Source organism: Cucumis sativus, chromosome 1 (assembly GCF_000004075.3).
Source record: "Cucumis sativus cultivar 9930 chromosome 1, Cucumber_9930_V3, whole genome shotgun sequence".
Lineage (NCBI taxonomy): Eukaryota > Viridiplantae > Streptophyta > Magnoliopsida > Cucurbitales > Cucurbitaceae > Cucumis > Cucumis sativus.
Genome location: NC_026655.2, coordinates 13,196,821 through 13,215,089, shown reverse-complemented (window position 1 = coordinate 13,215,089; position 18,269 = coordinate 13,196,821). Strand labels below are relative to the sequence as shown.

Here is an 18,269-nt window from a genome sequence, read left to right as displayed (position 1 = left end):
CCAAAAAGCGACAACACAAGATCAAAACAAAAAGCCACAAAAACAAAGACAAACAAAATGATAAAAAGAATCTTTCCAAAGCAAAATCATAATCAAAGGCAGCATGCTGAGAACAAAGAAGAATAAGCCTTGATTGGTTGAGCAAAAACTATTTGAAGAAGAGGGCTGATCCGAAAGTCCTGATCATCAAAGACTTCAAAGTGGGGATGCTGTAAAGGCTGGCCAATATAACACAATATCCTACGTCGAAGATCTTCTTTTGCATTACATTTTCTAAAATTTCCAATCCACTCTGTTAAAGGCCTTTTCAAGGTCTAATCTAATGATCCATCTTTTCTTTTTTCAGATACTATATACCTCCACAGTTTCTTTTGCTATTAAAATAGGATCCAAGATTTGGCACTCTTCCAGAAAGCCACATTGTAATGGAGAAGTATGTTAGGATTCTAACAATAAAACAACAAAATATCCTAAACCAAATGGCTAAACAGAGGCAGCACCCTGTAATTCTTTATTTATGTAAAAGCCAAAACACAGTCAACAGTAGTAGATATGAAAAATAAAGGAAGAACAACATAGAAAACTTACCCAGCTCCTTTATACGGGCTGGATACCCTCAGGCTACAGCAGCCTTTACTCTCCTTGAAATAACCAAAAAACACCTAGCCTCCCCTACCCCAACATTACATATTTATACCTCTCTCTCTCATCCCTCCTGGTGGGCCCCACCTGCAGGATCCTCTCCCATTATTCTCTCATCATTGGTTGCTAAGGAATTTCCCTTTCTACCCTTCCTTTCATAGGTATAGATAATAGGAGGTCTTACAAAGAAATACCTGGCCTGACTTTCTTTAATCTTTCTGCGAGAACCTTTCCAAACAACTTATAAATTAATGTTGAAACAACTTATAAGCCACACTGTAATGACCTTCCTTCTCTTGACCGAACTTCAATAATCGACAACTTATATTTATCCACATAATCAGCAAAACTCTTAATCTGCCACTAGCTTCAAACAAAGACCCAACCAATTCCTTTTGAACTCCATAGTGCCTTTATAATACAACTGGCAATCTCTTCTCTTTTGGTCTCCGGAATCAATGCTCTATCTGGATTAGCTTTCTTCAAAAGATTTTTAATAGCCAATTGTTTCGAATGGCCCATGAATCCTCTAGTGTTCCATGATATAATCTCCATCTTTGCTACCTCTGCCTTATATCAATTCAGTTTCACATGCTGCCAAGAAAGGAACCAACTCTTGAGGGGGAAGGATACTTGCTGATCTGCACAAAATTTCTTTTTATGGGGAGGAAAACAATTTAATAAAATCTGAATCGAGAGAGTCACTGTCCTCTTGTTTCTCTGTCTCTGATTGAATTATTTCTTCCTCAACTGGTTCAAATTCTGCACTACTTACACTGGTGACTGTCAACCTTTCTTCAACTTCCATGAATTCATCTTCTAGGTTCTTAACTTTTTTGAGACAAGAAGTATCTTGCACAAAATTAAAGAATGAACCAGAAAGTTTGGAGGAGGATTGAGAAAATTTATTACTTAAGGAGGAAGGCAGTACTGACCTTTTGCCAACTGAATTTGGAATTTGTATCTTCACACAACTTTCCTCTAATAAATCAGAATTAGCCAAGCTCATCCAAATGTTGCGAAAAGAAGTTCTCCCTTTGGTATAGGTCTTGAGGTGCTTAGAAAAATTTCTGGCATGAATTGGAATAGCTTTCATTGCAGAGGATATTTTAGTCTTGGGAGAGGCTGGTAATTTTGGTTGAGAACTGAAAACAGGAGATGGCCCGCAAGTGAAGTTCCTTGATGGAGGAGAGGACTCTGATTCTTCCTCCAATTCGTCAGAATACCAAAAGCCATTGGAATTCTGATTAATAAAATTCTTGGGGCCTACCATCTGTGTGTCAGCTTTTAAAATATCTGCAGATACATTAAGTTTGAAAAAATCTGGTTGGGGAGGGCTAGGTGAGCTATTTTTTTAGATAATAAAATGTTGGGTGCCTGTCTTTTCTTCTTTCGAGGTCTGTTTTTCTCTCTTTGCCTTCTGAAAATTATTTTTTCCGGTCGAACAAGGTTTTCTTCTTCCTCACCCAACTTCCTAAGTGCTTCGAAAGGATTTCTTGAGATGGATGGGGCATTCTGTTTGAGAAAATTCAGGTATCTGGGAGACCATCACTTTGGAGCCCTTCATCTAAAATCACTGAATTTATTCTACATAAATCAATAGGATTGGAAAAATCACTTTGAAATAGATCAAATTGGATTATTACAGGAGCTTCTAAGGGTTCAAAATCCCCAAAATTAAGGGAAAAATTTCCTCAGTTCTCACTCTTTAATTCTATAGTTGCTGGTAAGAATCCGCAAAGATTTTTCCGAACTTTAATTCTTGCTTCAGAGAACTTGATCAGATTGAGTGTTTCTAAGATTATACTTTCTAGTCCACCAAAGTAGCTTAAGCTTAAGGCTATAATTGAATTTTCTTTCAACCACCAGCTTAAACATTTTGGTGAATCGGTGGTTTAATATTTATATTAATATTTTATAAAAAAAGTATACAACTAATGCCATATAAAATAAATAAAGAAATACTATAAAATCTACATCCATAAAATATGCATGTGAACACATATCAGAAGATGGATATTCGTAAGTTAGAAAGACCGATCACAAAATGTCATAATTAAACAACAACATTAATATTATGGGTAGTTTCAAGCTTCATTTGTCTATTTTAGGTAGGGATATTGAATAACTCTTAAAAATAATATAAAGATTGAATCCCTAAACTTCATGTGCTTGCTAGTATACAACCTAAAAGTTCAACAGTTAAAGAAACTGATTAATCATTTTTGGCAGGATGTCAGATTCGCCTTTTGAAATCCTACATGAGTAGAGCCAGCCAAATAAGCCAAGCAAGATATGCCTCTTAAGGAATATGGAGAAGTTCAATGACTAGGTATGTATATGATAAGCCTTAACCTCAATTTTATTTATCAATAATGGAGGGAAGGAATCAGAAGCTTCTCTAGCTCTCCCAATTATTCTAAGAAACCTGATACAAGCTATGCCAAAACATACCCCCCCAAACAATCATAATAGCATTTATATGAAAGCATAAAAGACTCATGGCCCCCTTAACTAGCAACATTCAGACCAACAAATACAGCTTCCCATCCTCCTCTCCTGAATCCTTTCTTGTGCCTACGGGTGTACACCTTCACTACCATGGGCCTATCAGTATTTAGAGATCGTAGAGGCTGTATGAGCCAAGGAGCTGGAAGAGTAGGATTAGGGAAGTGTGGAGTTTTCCGCTCTTTGTTTGGCCAAAAGTGTTTGTCCGAAATCCTACAGCTTCAACTAACTTTGGAAAGTCAGTCGAACACATTGAAATTCCCTGAATGTGCGAAATCCATGGATTTTATTACACATCCCAAAGGTGAACGACTTTGAGGCATCTTGGTTATAATCAATTGGTTCTCGAAGTACGCTACCTTCATCCCCACTACAAAAAAACTATGTTCTGTCGAGCTGATAGCACACTTGTTCTTTAAGAACGTCTTGAAGTTATGAGGAGTTCCATCAAGCATTGTGAGTGACAGGGATGGTAGATTCATTGGTACTCTCTGGACCGAACTATTCGCCTTCTTGGGGACATGACCGCCTAAATATATCCTTAAGCTGCCATCCTCAGACGAATGGCCAAACTGAAGGATTCAATTGTATGCTTATGGAATATCTACGATATTTTTGTTGATTCTGGACAAAAGAATTGGGCCTAGTTGATGGATGTGGCTCAATTTTGTTTTAATGCACAAACTAGTCTATCCACAAGAACGAGTCCTTTCGAAATCTTGAGTGGAAGACAACCTATACTGCCTCATATTGTTGATCATCCTTATGCAGGAAAAAATCCTCAAGCTCATAACTTTACGAAAACGTGGGAGAAGACTACGAACATCGCTCGAGCATACTAAGAGAAAGTCTCGAAGCGTATGATAAGAAGCATCATCCTCTCAAGTTTTGAGCGGAAGACCAACTCTTCATAGAGTTTAAAGCAAAGCAAATTTGATTTAGAGGACATCAACATCAACATCTCACCAGAAAATACGAAGGGCCTGTTGAAGTTTTGAAGAAATTTGGAAATGCATTATATAGGGTATCGTTGCCTGCCATGGATAAAAAAATCATCTAGTAGCTCATGTGAGCAACTTGAAACCTTACCATCAAGATCCAGATGACCAGTAGTGCAACAATGGTGTATGGTCATCTAGTGACCTAAAGCAGAAAGACGATAAAGAAATGGAAGAAATCGTTCCTAAGAGAGTGAGGAAGGGTATACCCATGAAGAGGATACATGAATTCCTACTGAAGTGAAAGAACCTCCATGCGGAAGAAACACGTTAGGAATGTGCTGAAGGGTATACCCAGTCGACAGGGACGCCAATTGTTTAAGAGCGGGAGAATGTAACAAGCATGCTTGTCCAGGGCGCTGTTTGCTTATGGCCGCATGCCCAAACACCCAAAATTTACATTGTTTTTATGTTTGTATTTAGTTTTACTTTTTGCTTTTCCTTTTTATGTCATAAACCTTGTGGTGTGACTTGGCTTTTTCTTATGCAAGCCTACCAGAACTAAAAAAGTCTAAAATGTACTATAGATGGGACATAGTAGTTGAATCCCTGCCCAAGCCTTGTTGCACTCTTCGCAATCAAAGTTTTTCTTTGCAATTGACAATCTTCAATGCTTGCTTTAACGATATTTTCATTGAATTTCTTTCTCCTCACGTTTTATAAAACATTTTCTCAAGAACGTGAAGAGAGGCTACATCGTATCATGTGTTTGTCCGTGGTTTTTGGATTTTGATCAGCTAACTTGTTGTCTACGTAAAACAAGTGCAACATAATCGCTCCTCTCGTGTTTGAAAGCTCGCGATTGTGACACAAGAAATGCACTAGCCAAGAATGCACACGAGGAGGGCTACACGAAATGCCAAGCACGCAACCAAGTGAGGTTCACAATGTGCTTGTGTGTGAGGTTAGCACGCGGGCATGCCCAACGCGCGTGAAAAGCCTCTTGTGAGATTCACACACACTAGCCAGCGCCCAACCAAGGCCCTGCCGCCCACCCATTCGTGTCAGGCAGTGTCATATTGCGTGTTGAGCTATTTTGGTAATTTTTTGAGTTTTTTAAGTATACTTTTGATATTTTCTTGGCAAAAGATAATTAATTGTACTATTTTACCATTATTTCAGGACATGAGAAGATCATACAAATTTATAAACCAAGGATTTGAGCTTGTATCTTTGAGTGGAAAATGTTTTATTTAAAGTGATTTCAAGCATGTTCTTAAGTCATGATTTATGACGGATTTATGCTAAAATGTTTAAGTTATGTTATGAAAAGTCTTTCAAGCGTGTTATTGTTTAAAGGTATTTATTCAAGCATATTTTTTACTCTTCAAAATGCATAATATTCAAAATGTTTTCCCACTTTCTAGGTAGAGATCGTGTCCTCTAAGCCTAACTTGAACCTGTCTACTAAAGGATTTCATTTTGTTATCGTATGTGTCCTGTTATTTTGTACTAATGGTAAATTAGTCTTTTGTGCTATCAGACTTATGCTTTTGGAAAGGTTTTATAAGGTTTTGTTCTAGATAAATAAGATTACGTTTTTTCTATGTAAAACTTGTCTAAGGTTGTTAAATGAAAAAGGTTTAGCCCAATTGGTTTTAGTAAAACTTATGTGTTATGTTTCCGCTGTTGTTTAGAGTTTAAAGGTTCAGGCTAAGGGTCAGATAGTGTCGTTCTTGACGTGGGTGCTATCGATTGGCTTCACGCCATATCTCGAGCCACGCAAGTAGGTGCTCGTGGTGGGGTGTGATAGCCTAAGTTGGCTTATTAACGGTTAAAATGTAAACATGTCCATAACAAAATAGTTGGGCAAGGCCCATGTGGACCGACTGGTAAAGGTTGAAGAGCAAATGCTCTACCTAATGAAAGTTCCTAACTCAATTCGCTTCTTGGAAACCCGCCTTGAAGAAATTTTTTAGAAAGCTGATGCTATTAATTAAACCACCACCCAAAATCTTAAGCTAGTGATTAAAAGTAAATTTAATTATATATCACTAACAATCCCCCACTTATGGGTTCGAAATATCTAAAAGGTCCAACAAGTGAAAATCAATTTTAATTTGGAAGGAAACACCAATACAGGGACTTGAACATAAGACCTTTTGGACCACCTGCTCTAATACCATATTAAACCCCAAATTCACCCAAAAGCTTAAGCTAGTGGTTGAAGGTAAATTTAATTATATATTACCAAAGTATGAGGTTTCATCACAATACCAATTGGCAATGAGAGGAGTAGCTCATCTATTTTATAAGGAGTCTAAGTTTCCTTGGTTTTTCAATTGTGGGAACATGCCCCTTCAAGATGGTGCCTCTTTGGTTTCACCTATCTTGAACCAAATATCCGTTTAGGCTTAATGAGCTCTAATACCATATTGAAAGCAATATATACGAAACCAAAGCTTACGTGAAAACGTAAGAATCGAAAGAAAAGCATTGTGTTTGTAGTTTTATTATTTTTATGATAATTACAGACGTACAATTGGTGGTTTAATATATATCACTAACACTATTGCTGCAATGATCGATCATCTCGATGGATTACCCATTTAAGAGTTGGTGGTTTAATAAATGTCCTAAAACTCGTTGTAATCATAATCTATTCATTAAAGTTGTTATTGATACTATAATCTTAAAGCCAATAATCTAAGGACCCGAAGTTATTATTAAGTAAACTTGAACTTTATGTAGATACATAAAAGTTGATCAAGTTTAAGTATAGAGCCTAAATAGTATAGATTGTACGAATACAGTTAGGCACCTTATTCCAGGACACAATGAATGCAGTCTGCTTTGTATTTAGTATAAACGATGTGATCCTAAATCCTAGAGACATGAAAGTGTGGACATCCTATGTAAAGAGTTTACAAAAGACTAGAACCATGAAATAGTCACTTTTAAGTTATAACACCGTTAACTTTGAAAAACTTACTATTTCATTGATAGATATCAAATATAACTTAATCTTAATACTGAGCTAACTATAAGCTTCTGTTCTCACCAGCATGCTTGTTTAAGGCGTTGTTTATCTATGGCCACATGCCCAAATACCCCCAAATCACCTTTTCTTTATGCCTTGTATTTAGTTTAGTCTATTGCTTTCCTTTTATATGTCATAGACCTAGGGTGTGAGGTGTCACACATTTTCATTTGCAAACCTGTCAAAGCTCAAAAAGTCTAAACTGTACTATAGAAGAGACCCAATAGTTGAATCCCCAACCATGTCTTATCGTATTCTTTATAATCAAATTTTTATTTGCAATTGAATGTCTTCAACGCTTTCTTTAATGATGTTTTTAATGATATTCTCTCTCACATTTTATAAAATAATTTTTTCAAGAACGGGAAGGGAGGTTATATCATATCGTGAGTTTGTTCGTGATTTTCGGATTTTACATGACTGACTTATTGACTGAGCAAAACAAGTCTTCTACAATTGTCCGTTCCATGTTTGAAAGATTGCGATTGTGGCACGCAGAGTGTTACAAGTGTGCTTGTCCAATGCATTATTTGCCTATGGTCGTATGCTCGTATATCCTCAAACCACTTTATCTTTATGCTTTGTACTTAGTTTAGTCAACTGCTTTCCTTTTGTTGTCACCGACCTAAGGTGCGTCGTTTCGCAATTTTCATATGCAATGTTGTCAATGCTAAAAAAGTTTAAGATGTATTGTAGGGGAGGCATGGTAGTTGAATCCCCAACTAAGCCCTATTGTGATTTTTGCAAATCTAAGCTTTCTTTGCAATTGACAATATTCAATTTTTTCTTTAAGGATGTTATCAATGTTTTTCTTTATCTCTCACGTTTTATACAACCAATTTCTCTCAAAAGATGAAGCGAGGCTACATCGTACCATGAGTTTATCCGCAACTTTCAAATTTCACAAGGTTGCCTTGTTCATCAATTTAGAACAAGTGTTGCACAATCGCCCGTCCCGTATTTGAAAAGTTGCATTTTGTGACAAGTGGTATTAAAGCTTTCTTAGCTCCTTGGCTAAGCGAGATGCAATTATGTCGACAATGAAACAACTATCAAAGTTGCAATCTGAGCGACTGACTGAGATTGAAGAGGAATTCTTGGATATGAAACAATTGCCAAAGGAAGTAAGATTTCTCCAGACCTAACTTGAGATGTTTAAAGAAAAAGTCAGAGAAATAGACGCATTGAATGCCTAAATAGACAAACTACCCATAAATGAATCGTCAACCTTTTGTATCAAAGCCATAAGATTTGATCATAGTATCAAATCTTATATTCCAGGATCTAGATGTTTGTTTTAATCCATAAATGGATTTTTTAATCTTACAAACCTTTTGTTCTTGATCTTGATCTATAAACCCCTCTAATTGAGTAATATAGATACTCTCTTCAAGATTGTCATTCAAAAAAAGTTGTCTTGACATCCATCTGCCAAATTTCATAATCATAAAACGTGGCGATGCATAAGACTATTCTAATTGACTTTAGCATGGCAAAGATAGAGAAACTTTCTTCATAGTCTATGTTAGAAAGAGACATGCGCAGTGGAAAAATGGAATACAAAATTACCCTAATTGCACCTATTTAACTTGCAACCCTAAATTAAAAGAATTAGGGTTTAGGAAATATTATACCTTTGTATCTATTCGAATATGAACGTCTATACCTCTCACAAAATTCCAAAAGTTTTTGAAACCAAAATGTAACACCTTAAACTTAGGATTTGGAATTCGTATCTCCAGTATTCTCTGAATCCCCTGCGACCTGGCAGCATCATCCTTACTATTCTTAAAAACTTATTAGAATGAAATTCCTCTTCACAAACCAACACGAAATCTTTCATCATGCTTTTCCTCACTCACATATATCCTAGGAAAATTTCCAAGAGGTCACCCAACATAGAATTTCTTCAAGCTAAGCACGCTTAACTATGAAGTCCCTATAATCGAGCCACCGAAAAAAAAAGGTTCACATTGTTGGTATAGGTAATAAGTTTCAATTCTTTTAAGTCTTTCTTAACATGACTTTCATGTCCTCAAGGTGCACCTTGTCGATATACTTGTCGATTTCTCTCTCTTCTCTCAATTCGAACAATTCGACTTATTCCATCACAATGTTCTAAGTTTATTCCATATGAACTAGCAGGGAAACCTAATGGACTTATATATCATGGGCTTCAACGATTCAAGATTAACTGGTTAAACTCTTTTAGACCGAGTTAATCAACATTCGTAAACTAACGAGTCATTCCACTAAAGTCCCGCAGTTGCACTCCCCTCACTATAGATATATTCTTGTCCATTTAATATAACCATGATCAATAAGTTAATCCTTCACATGTTATTCGTAACCTCGAATGGATCAAATTACTATTTTATCCTTGAGACTACATCTTATTTCTTAAGTTTCATTGATCCACTATTGAACAATTGGTTTAAGGTCCAACCTATAAACTTAATCCCTCTCGGGCTAATGTGAGGGTGGGGCCCCTTGTTCAAGACTTGGATTCAGTGCTTAAGAGAACAACCTATCTACTAACCCTAAAACAGGTAGAAGTGAATTTTGTCTTGCATCCTATGTTCCTAGCCATTCATCTGATCTTACCCTTGAAATAGGAGGCTTATTGGGAGAACGTTGATGAGATACCCTCACCTATGCAGATGTAACCCTAAAACAAGTAGAAGTGAATTCAGTCTTATGTAAGTACTTTACAGTGCTTAAGAGAACAACCTATCTACTAACCCTAAAACAGATAGAAGTGAATTCTGTCTTGCATCCTATGTTCCCAGCCATTCATCCGATCTTACCCTTGAAATGAGAGGCTTATTGGGAGAACGTTGATGAGATACCCTCACCTATGCAAATGTAAGGATAATCTCATGTGAACAAGAGTTCATAGTTAGCTTTAGGATTAAGATTAAGCTACCTAAGTCATCAATAAACGAAATAGTCAGTTCTAAACAGTAAACGGTGTTATAACGTAAAAGTGACTATTTCATGGATCAGTCTTATGTAAGTACTTTACATAGGATGCCCCCACTTTCATGTCTCTACATGAACAATTTAGGATCACCTCGTTTGTACTAATTACAAAGCGGGTCACATCCGTAGTTTCTCTAAAAAATAAGGCACTATAGACTATTTAGGCTATACACTCGAACTTGATCCACGTTTATGTCTCGACATAAAGTTCAAATGTATTAAAAAATAGCATTAAGACTTAGTTTATTGGATTTAAGATTATAATTTTAAATTTTTCAATAACGATTTTATTGAACTGAATATGATAACAAACTACGAGTTTTAGGACATAAAATCCCAACATATGTATTTTTGCCTCTAATAATAATGTTGAAAGATGTTTGTTTTCGTTTCATATAGGTGATATCTCTTCTGGTTGGACATAGTTAGGTTTCGTAATGGGTGACTTTAACGATATCAAAATGCATTTTGAGGCTTTTGATAGGTCTTCTGTTCCTATGGATATGGAGGAGTTCGATATGGCTATTTGCGAGGCTTATTTAGTTGAACCTACAGTACAGGGTAACTGGTTCACCTGGACTAGAAAGGTTCATGGGTCTGGTTTGATAAAATGGTTTAATCGTATTCTGGTTAATGGTGTTGGATTACTGCATGGCCTTCGGGTATTTCTGATCACTCCCCTCTTATTTTATCCCAACTTTTAGCAGAGACAGTGGGTAGTTTCTTTTTGTTTCTTCAACCATTGGGTTGAGGATTCTTTGTTTATTGATGTTGTCTCTTTGATTTGGAGTCGCCATGTAGGAGTTTCTCTGATTGTGAGTTTCGTGAGAAATTTACATAACCACAAGCCTACCCTCCATAGACAGTTTGGTAAGCACATTCAGACCTAAGTGAGGAGGTTCGTATTGCTAAAGAGTCCATGGATAAAGCTCAGAGAAAGGTTGGGCAAAATCCTATGTCTGATGTTTTGAGTCGCCAAGCAGGTCTTGCCATTGAGGCCTTTTGGACGGCTGTTAGATTGGAGGAAGCCTTCATGTGTTAGAAGTCCAAGAGGTTTGTGAGTTGCCTTAGAACTTGTGTTACCTCCTCGATGTTCTCCATTATGATTAATGGCTCTTTCAAGGGTTTTTTAATGGGAGGAAAGGTTTGTGGTAGAGTGATCCTTTATCTCCTTTCCTTTTTATCATGGTGATGGAGGTCCTCTCTCGTATGTTGAATCGGCCTCCTCCGAGCTATCAGTTTCACAGGCATTGTGAGAAGGTTAGCTTAACTCATCTAACCTTTGCTAATGATCTTATGATTTTTTGTGCTGCTGATGATTCCTCTCTGAGTTTTATTAACGAGACTATTAGAAAGTTTGGTGATCTCTCGGGGCTATTTACTAATCTTAGTAAAATTTCTATGTTTGTTGTAGGGGTTAATAGTGATGATGTTTATCGTTTGACTACCAGTTTGGGTTTTGTTCTCAGGCATCTCCCTGTTCGTTATCTTGGGCTTCCTTTACTTTCTGGGAGGTTACGACCTACTGATTGTGCTCTCTTATTCAACGTATTACTAGTCAGATTCATTCTTGGTTTGCTAGAGTTTTATCATTTGCAGGTAGATTGCAACTGGTTTGATATGTGCTTGATAATCTTCAGGTTTACTAGGCTAACGTGTTTGTGCTGCCTGTGAGTGTGCATCATGAGGTTGATAAAATCTTGAGGTCTTATCTTTGGAGGGGTAAGGAGGAAGGTAGAGGAGGTGTTAAGGTGGCTGAGGTGTGTTCCTTTTTGAGGAGGGTGGTCTTGCTATTCTTGATGGGTCTTCTTAGAATGTTGTGAGTACTATGAAGAATCTTTGGTTGTTGCTGACTAGTTCGAGTTTTCTATGGGTTGCTTGGGTGGAGGCATATGTTCATAAAGGAAGGTCATTGTGGGAGGTCGATTCTTGTGTTGGTCGGTCTTGGTGTCTTTGCGCTATCATGTGTAAACGAGATAGTCTAAAAGAGCATGTTCAGATGGAGGTTGGGGATGGTAGGCATTGTAAACTGTGCCTGGATCCGTTGTTGCAGGGTGGTCCTATCCTTCAACAAGTTGGTGAGAGAGCGCTTTATAATGTAACGAGTAGATAGGAGGCTAGGCTCTCTAAGTTTATTGGTTCGAAAGGGGAGTGGAGGTGGTCGAGGGTGTCTTTGGATTTGATTAATTTATGGGATAGGGTTCAAGTTGTAAGTTCGTGTCCTAATGTTGGTGATAGGTGGGTTTGGGTTCTTGGTCGTCATAGTGGTTTTTTGATTGCTAGTGCATGGGATACTATTCATCCTCGTAGTGTTAAGGTTCGTTGGACAGGTTTCTTGTGGGGTGGGGATTGAGAGTCTCGTTATCATTTGTTTTTTCATGTCCTTTTGGTTGTGATATTTAGTCTCGGGTCCTTTAGGTTATGGCTTCCTCTCACAGGATTGGGTATTGGGGGGTTGAGTTGTTTAGGGTTTGTCATTAGAGTATTGGTAAGGGTGTGAGAAGGAAGTTGTGGTATGTTCTCTGGTGTGCTACGATTTATTTTATGTGAAAGGAGCATAATCATTGTCTCCATGGTGGTCAAGCTCGTGAGCTCATTGTTCTGTTTCAGCTTATTCCATCTTGTATCAGTGCTCGTGTTGTTTATTTGCGTGAGGATGCTCATGGTATTATTTAGCTTGTTTTCTTTTGATTTTTGTTTTATCTGCTTGTTCTCGGGCTGTGGGGTTGTTTGGACTTTTTATGTTTTTGTTGCTCTTAATTTTGTTGGGTTTATTATTGTTCTTTCTTTTGATACTTTGGATTCTTCCTGTTTTTGTGAGCATTGTCCGCTCTTGTGAGGTCATCCTTGTTGTATTATGATATTAACTTTTCAAGAAAAAAAAAGATAATGCAATTCAACTTTAGATAGAAACATGATTCGAATTTTCATTTCAAGAAAATACAAGGGGACAGAACTCAAGGATTATGTGGATCACAAAACTTGAATTACTAGAATCTAAATTTCCATATGTTAGATATCATTAGAAGCAGTTAGACCAAAAGTTAATTATCAATATGTTAGTTCACAGAAACTGCATAATCAAGCACATAAACATCCACATTGTCATTCATTGTAGGCAGCTTTGATACACAAAAAATATGGATATTTTCAGAAGTTCAAGCATACACAAAAAACATATCCTTGTCAGAAAATAGCCAACTAAGAAAGAGAAGTTCAAGATTTATATACAAAGTGCAGCTGCAAAAGGACAAGCAAGATGCCAGAATCTATATATTATGCAGTCGGATATTAATTGGCAAGTACTAACAGCAAAGGTACCAAAATAAAACCGTATCAATTTATCTTGTCTAAAACTAAACAGTATATGTAAATCTTGCAAACAAACAAGTTTTTTGAATCAAAACTGCCAAAAGATTTTGATTCAAGTGATATGTGGATTGTGATCTTTTGTGTCACCCATCCATTCCTCCTGTTTTAACCATTTAAATCAATAAATAATTTTATGTTCAAACATAAGTTGGACAACCTTTGTTAAAGAACTGCTTCCCAAAACAAATAGCATTAACCACCCTTTTTTAATTCAACACATGGGAATAAAGATCGAATCTCTGATTTTTTGGTCTAAGGTACCTTTCCTAAACTTGTCGAATTCCATTTTCTACACCAACTTTAGAACGAGTATATACATCAAGTAATTTCATGTTCAACTCAAAATTGGACAACCATAGTATTACTCCAAAGCAAACAATACTAACTGTTCCATTAAATATTTTTTTATAGCTCTTGATTGTCTCACTTTTTTGTATTTTGAATTTACAAGCCTCTTTTTTCTTTCTTTGGTATGAAAGGTGGCAACTAGGCCTTGCTAGAACGAGTGGGGTAACCTTTCTATGGTAGTACACTTAGTTTCGAAGTTCGAAGTTTTCCTCCTACAGTGGATCATCGATATTGATTCTTCTACTGTTAATTCGACCTCCCACTAATTCTCTTCTTCTAAGGATTCACTTTTCTCTAAGGCTCTGCACTTTACTAAAAAGCCTTGATCTTCTTCCCCCCAATGTTTTCATAAACTTCTTAAGACAGACCCTGACCTTGGTTAGGCTCGGATCTCCTTGGATTATCACCTTATTCCCCTGATATGTAAATGTTAACATCATATTCTTCCAATCCACTCCAGTCGTTCCCAAGGAATACAATCACTGCATTCCAAGTATGGCAACTACCCCTCCCAACTTCAAGGGTAAAAACTCATTCACTACCTTCTAGTCTCCCAGCATTAACTCAACATCTTCACAAATTACCTTCCCTTTGACTACAGTGCCCGAGCCCAAAATGACTCCATAATTCGACGTTTCTCTTGTACTCAGTTGCAACTCTTTCACTATTTTTTTCCTGAAATGAAATTGCGTGTGACTTCACAATCAATTAGTACTATAGCCACATTCCCTTGTATCATCTCTTTTACCTTCATTTTCCCTAGGTTGGATAATCCCACCACATAATTAATGGATAATTCCACCACCACCTGACTCTCCTCTACGATCTCAGGGGCATTCAACTCTTTCTGATCAATTCCTCATTCTTCGATAATTTCATACTCCTCGCCTTCTTCCTTCACAACAATCATTCACAATTCCCTTTGCTCTTTCATCTTGCATTTGTGGTCATGAGAATATTTCTCATTACAGCGAAAGCACAATCCCTTCTTTCTAGATTGAAATTCAGCATCAAATAAGCGCTTCACCTGTCCCTCTTTCCGTACTTCCTCTTTTGTTGTTCCTCGTAGAGTAATAGTTCTCATCGGCCAATTCATTCCTCCTTTACTTTCTTCTGTATTCGCAATGGTATTAGCCTTGGTGCTATTATTGGAGTTTATCACCTTTTCTCTCCAGAATATCCAGAAAGATTTGCTTCCTGACGTAATATCTTCCTTGTTCTCTACCTTTTGCGGCGATTCGTATCGTTTGTGCTAATCCCTTCGACTCACATAAATCCATCTCCGCCTAGATCAACTGTTTCAATCACGACATAAATGTCTCTTTTACCACCTTCTCTAATAGGTCCGACAAAGGAGCTACCCACTTATCGAATAAATTTTGATCACTACTACAAAAACAGGCTCTCTTGACGTTTTAAACTGTCAAGAGAAGGCTTTCTTGACGGTTTTAAAACCGTCGTTGAAGCCAGCGTCAAGAAAGGGAAAGTTCTTGACGGTTGATTAAACGTCAAGAATAGTGAACGTTGACGGTTTATAAACGTCAAGTATACTTATGTTCATGACGTTTTAGAACCGTCAAGAATGGTATTATTTATGACATTTTAAAACCGTCAAGGATGAACTGATTTATGACATTTTAAAACCGTCAAGAATTTTAATATTCATGACATTTTAAAACTGTCAAGAATGTAATTGTTCTTGACATTTGTAAACCGTCAAAAATGCAATTGTTCATGATAGTTTAAAACCGTCAAGCTCGCAATTGTTCATGACATTTTAAAACCGTCAAGCATTTTTTAATTTTTTTAAAAAAAATAATTTGTAATTGAATTATGTCGTAATGGAACGATGATTGTCCTGTAATTGTCCAAAAACAGTTTCATAGATATTTGATATTCATCCAATATAGTTTCAAATCTCAAAAATATATAAATAAAACCATTCACCATATATAATATTCAATTCCAAGACTTTACATATACATAATGAAATAGGCTTTACATTAGATTTCATATGGCATTACATTGGCATGAATTCAAATCAACTTACAAAGTCACAAAACATGCCAGCGACAACAATAATCAAAAGTATATACGAATGAACCCCCCCCCCCCCTCCTCCATATGAACAATTCAAAAGAATTATAGGCTAAAGATCACTTGTATGTTAATGGTATATTCAAAAGAATGTATTCCCTTTTCACACATAAGTTCCTAAGCAGATGTAAAGAATATAAAAAGCATTTTCAGGAAGAAGTAACCACGTACAAACAAAAAATTAAAAGAAAGTTTCTGGAGCAACTACATCAATTACTATTCAGAAAGGCATAAACATATGGCAAAGCTTCATTAACATCTTAGACCTTCAGTAAACAACATTGTAAGTTCTCTATAAGTTGCACCTTAAAGTCTAGTGAACATTTGTCCAATTTGTGGTATTTGCAAACAAAAACTTCAAATGAGCAAAAAGTTTGAATAAGAAACGAGCAACTTTTGAGCAACAAAAATGTTCTAGAAGAAACTAAAGAGAATCTCACTTGTAATCCATCCAGAACTTTATGATGATGAGCAAAAATGATCATTTTCTGGGAATCCGTCTTCAAATCCAAGTCCATCAAACCATCGGATGAATAGAAAACCATTCACGAAAACCAGATAGCTTTGCAATACCCAGTTCCTGAAACGAGAGTTTCCCAATTCCACAATCTCCACCATCTGAAAAATAGTGGGAAATAAGTCAAAGAAAAAAGATGGGAAGTTCAAAAAGTAGCTGAAATTGTGCTCTTTCAGAGTCTTTCATCCCTTCTGCATTTCCTTCCAAAAGACCAACAAAATAATAGACAAGAAATACCAAACTGAAAAACTACTCTCAAACAATAATAATATAAGAACAATCATGCCTACAAAGGTCATATATCTTTTTGTGATAGCAGAGACGGTAGATTAACAAGATACTTCCTTGCTTGATATCAAAAATTTTAAAATACAAGGATGGGCTTCAATCATAATCAATCATAAAATCAACATCGTTCTAAAATCAACATCGTTCTAAATAGTTTCAACCTTTCAAATTACTCCATATGTAAATTCCACAACTTACCGAAATACTGGCGAACTGAACCCTCAACAATTCACAAATTGGTTGTGAATTTAAGGGAGCCCAAGGTTACTCCCAACACCTCAACGCGACTGTCGAACTCGCAGCAAAATCCTAAGTGTGGGTCGATCAGCGGTCGGCTAAAGGAGACGTGGCCGGAGAATCGCGCGGCAGTACAGCGGTTGGAATGAAGGTTGCGCGGCAGTTACAGGTGGATGGGCGCGGCGGTTTCGATCCGAAGGAGAAAAGAGAGGGTGGTGGTTGGGTTCGGCGAGCGGCGGCGGTTTTGCTTCGCGAACGGAGATGGAGATGGCAGATCGGCGCGCGGGACGACTGCAACGCAGATCTGGACTAGCAGCGGCGCGGTCTTGCTTCGCGAACGGAGATGGAGACAGCAGATCGGAATGGAGGTCGCGGCGCTCGGCTTCAGTAGGGGAGACGCGGCGGCCGACGGCTGCTGCGAACGGAAGAGAAGAAGACGGTGGGGTCGTTGCGGCGCACGGGAGGAAGGAGAAGAGGGGTGGCGGTTACGGCTGGGCTGCGGCTGGGCTGCGGCTGGGCACGAACGGAAGGAGAAGAGGACGGTTGGGGCGGTTGCTGCGCGAACGGAGAGAAGGGGAAGGAGACAGTGGGGTCGTCGCGGCGCATGGGAGGAAGGAGAAGAGGGGCGGCGATTGCGGCTCGGGAGAAGGGGAAGGACGCATGGGGAGGAAGAAGGAAATAGGGAAAAGAAAGAAAAAGGAAAAAGAAAAGAAAAGGAAAAAAGAAAAAACAATATATATATTTTCTTTTTCTTTTCTTTTTATTTAAATTAAATATAAATAATAAATATATATAATATATTTATATATATAAAATAAAAAAAAAAACAAAAAATATATATATATATACCTTTGGGGCATTACAAGCAGAGGTTCTTGACGTTTTAAAAACGTCAAGAATTTTTATAAATTTCTTGACGTTTTAAAAACGTCAAGCAATTTTTACAATAGTCTTGACGTTTTAAAAACGTCAAGAAATTTATAAAATATTCTTGACGGTTTTAAAACGTCAAGTAAAATTTTAAATTCTTGACGTTTAAGAAACGTCAAGCATGTCGAATTCATACGCTTCTTGTTTTTTCTTGACGTTTAATAAACGTCAAGAATGATGTTTCAGAAAAATTCTTGACGTTTTTTATTAAAAATGAAATCTTTCTTGACGTTTTTCGAAAAAAACGTCAAGAAAGGAAAACAGCAACCGTCAAGAAAGCCTATTTTTCTAGTAGTGGATATTCCTCTATCGTTTTCTTTTGTTGAATTTGCAAGAACCTTACATACAACGATTCCTCCCTCACGGATCG

At 37.1% G+C, this 18,269-nt stretch overlaps 1 long non-coding RNA gene across 1 annotated transcript; it reads right to left on the bottom strand.

The window, feature by feature from the left end:
- Positions 1 to 16,123: 16,123 nt before the first annotated feature.
- Positions 16,124 to 17,659, bottom strand: LOC116404481. The gene is made up of 2 exons (XR_004217356.1): positions 16,931 to 17,659; positions 16,124 to 16,545 (listed from the first exon to the last, which is right to left on the bottom strand). It is a non-coding gene; the product is annotated as an uncharacterized LOC116404481 (long non-coding RNA).
- Positions 17,660 to 18,269: the final 610 nt, after the last annotated feature.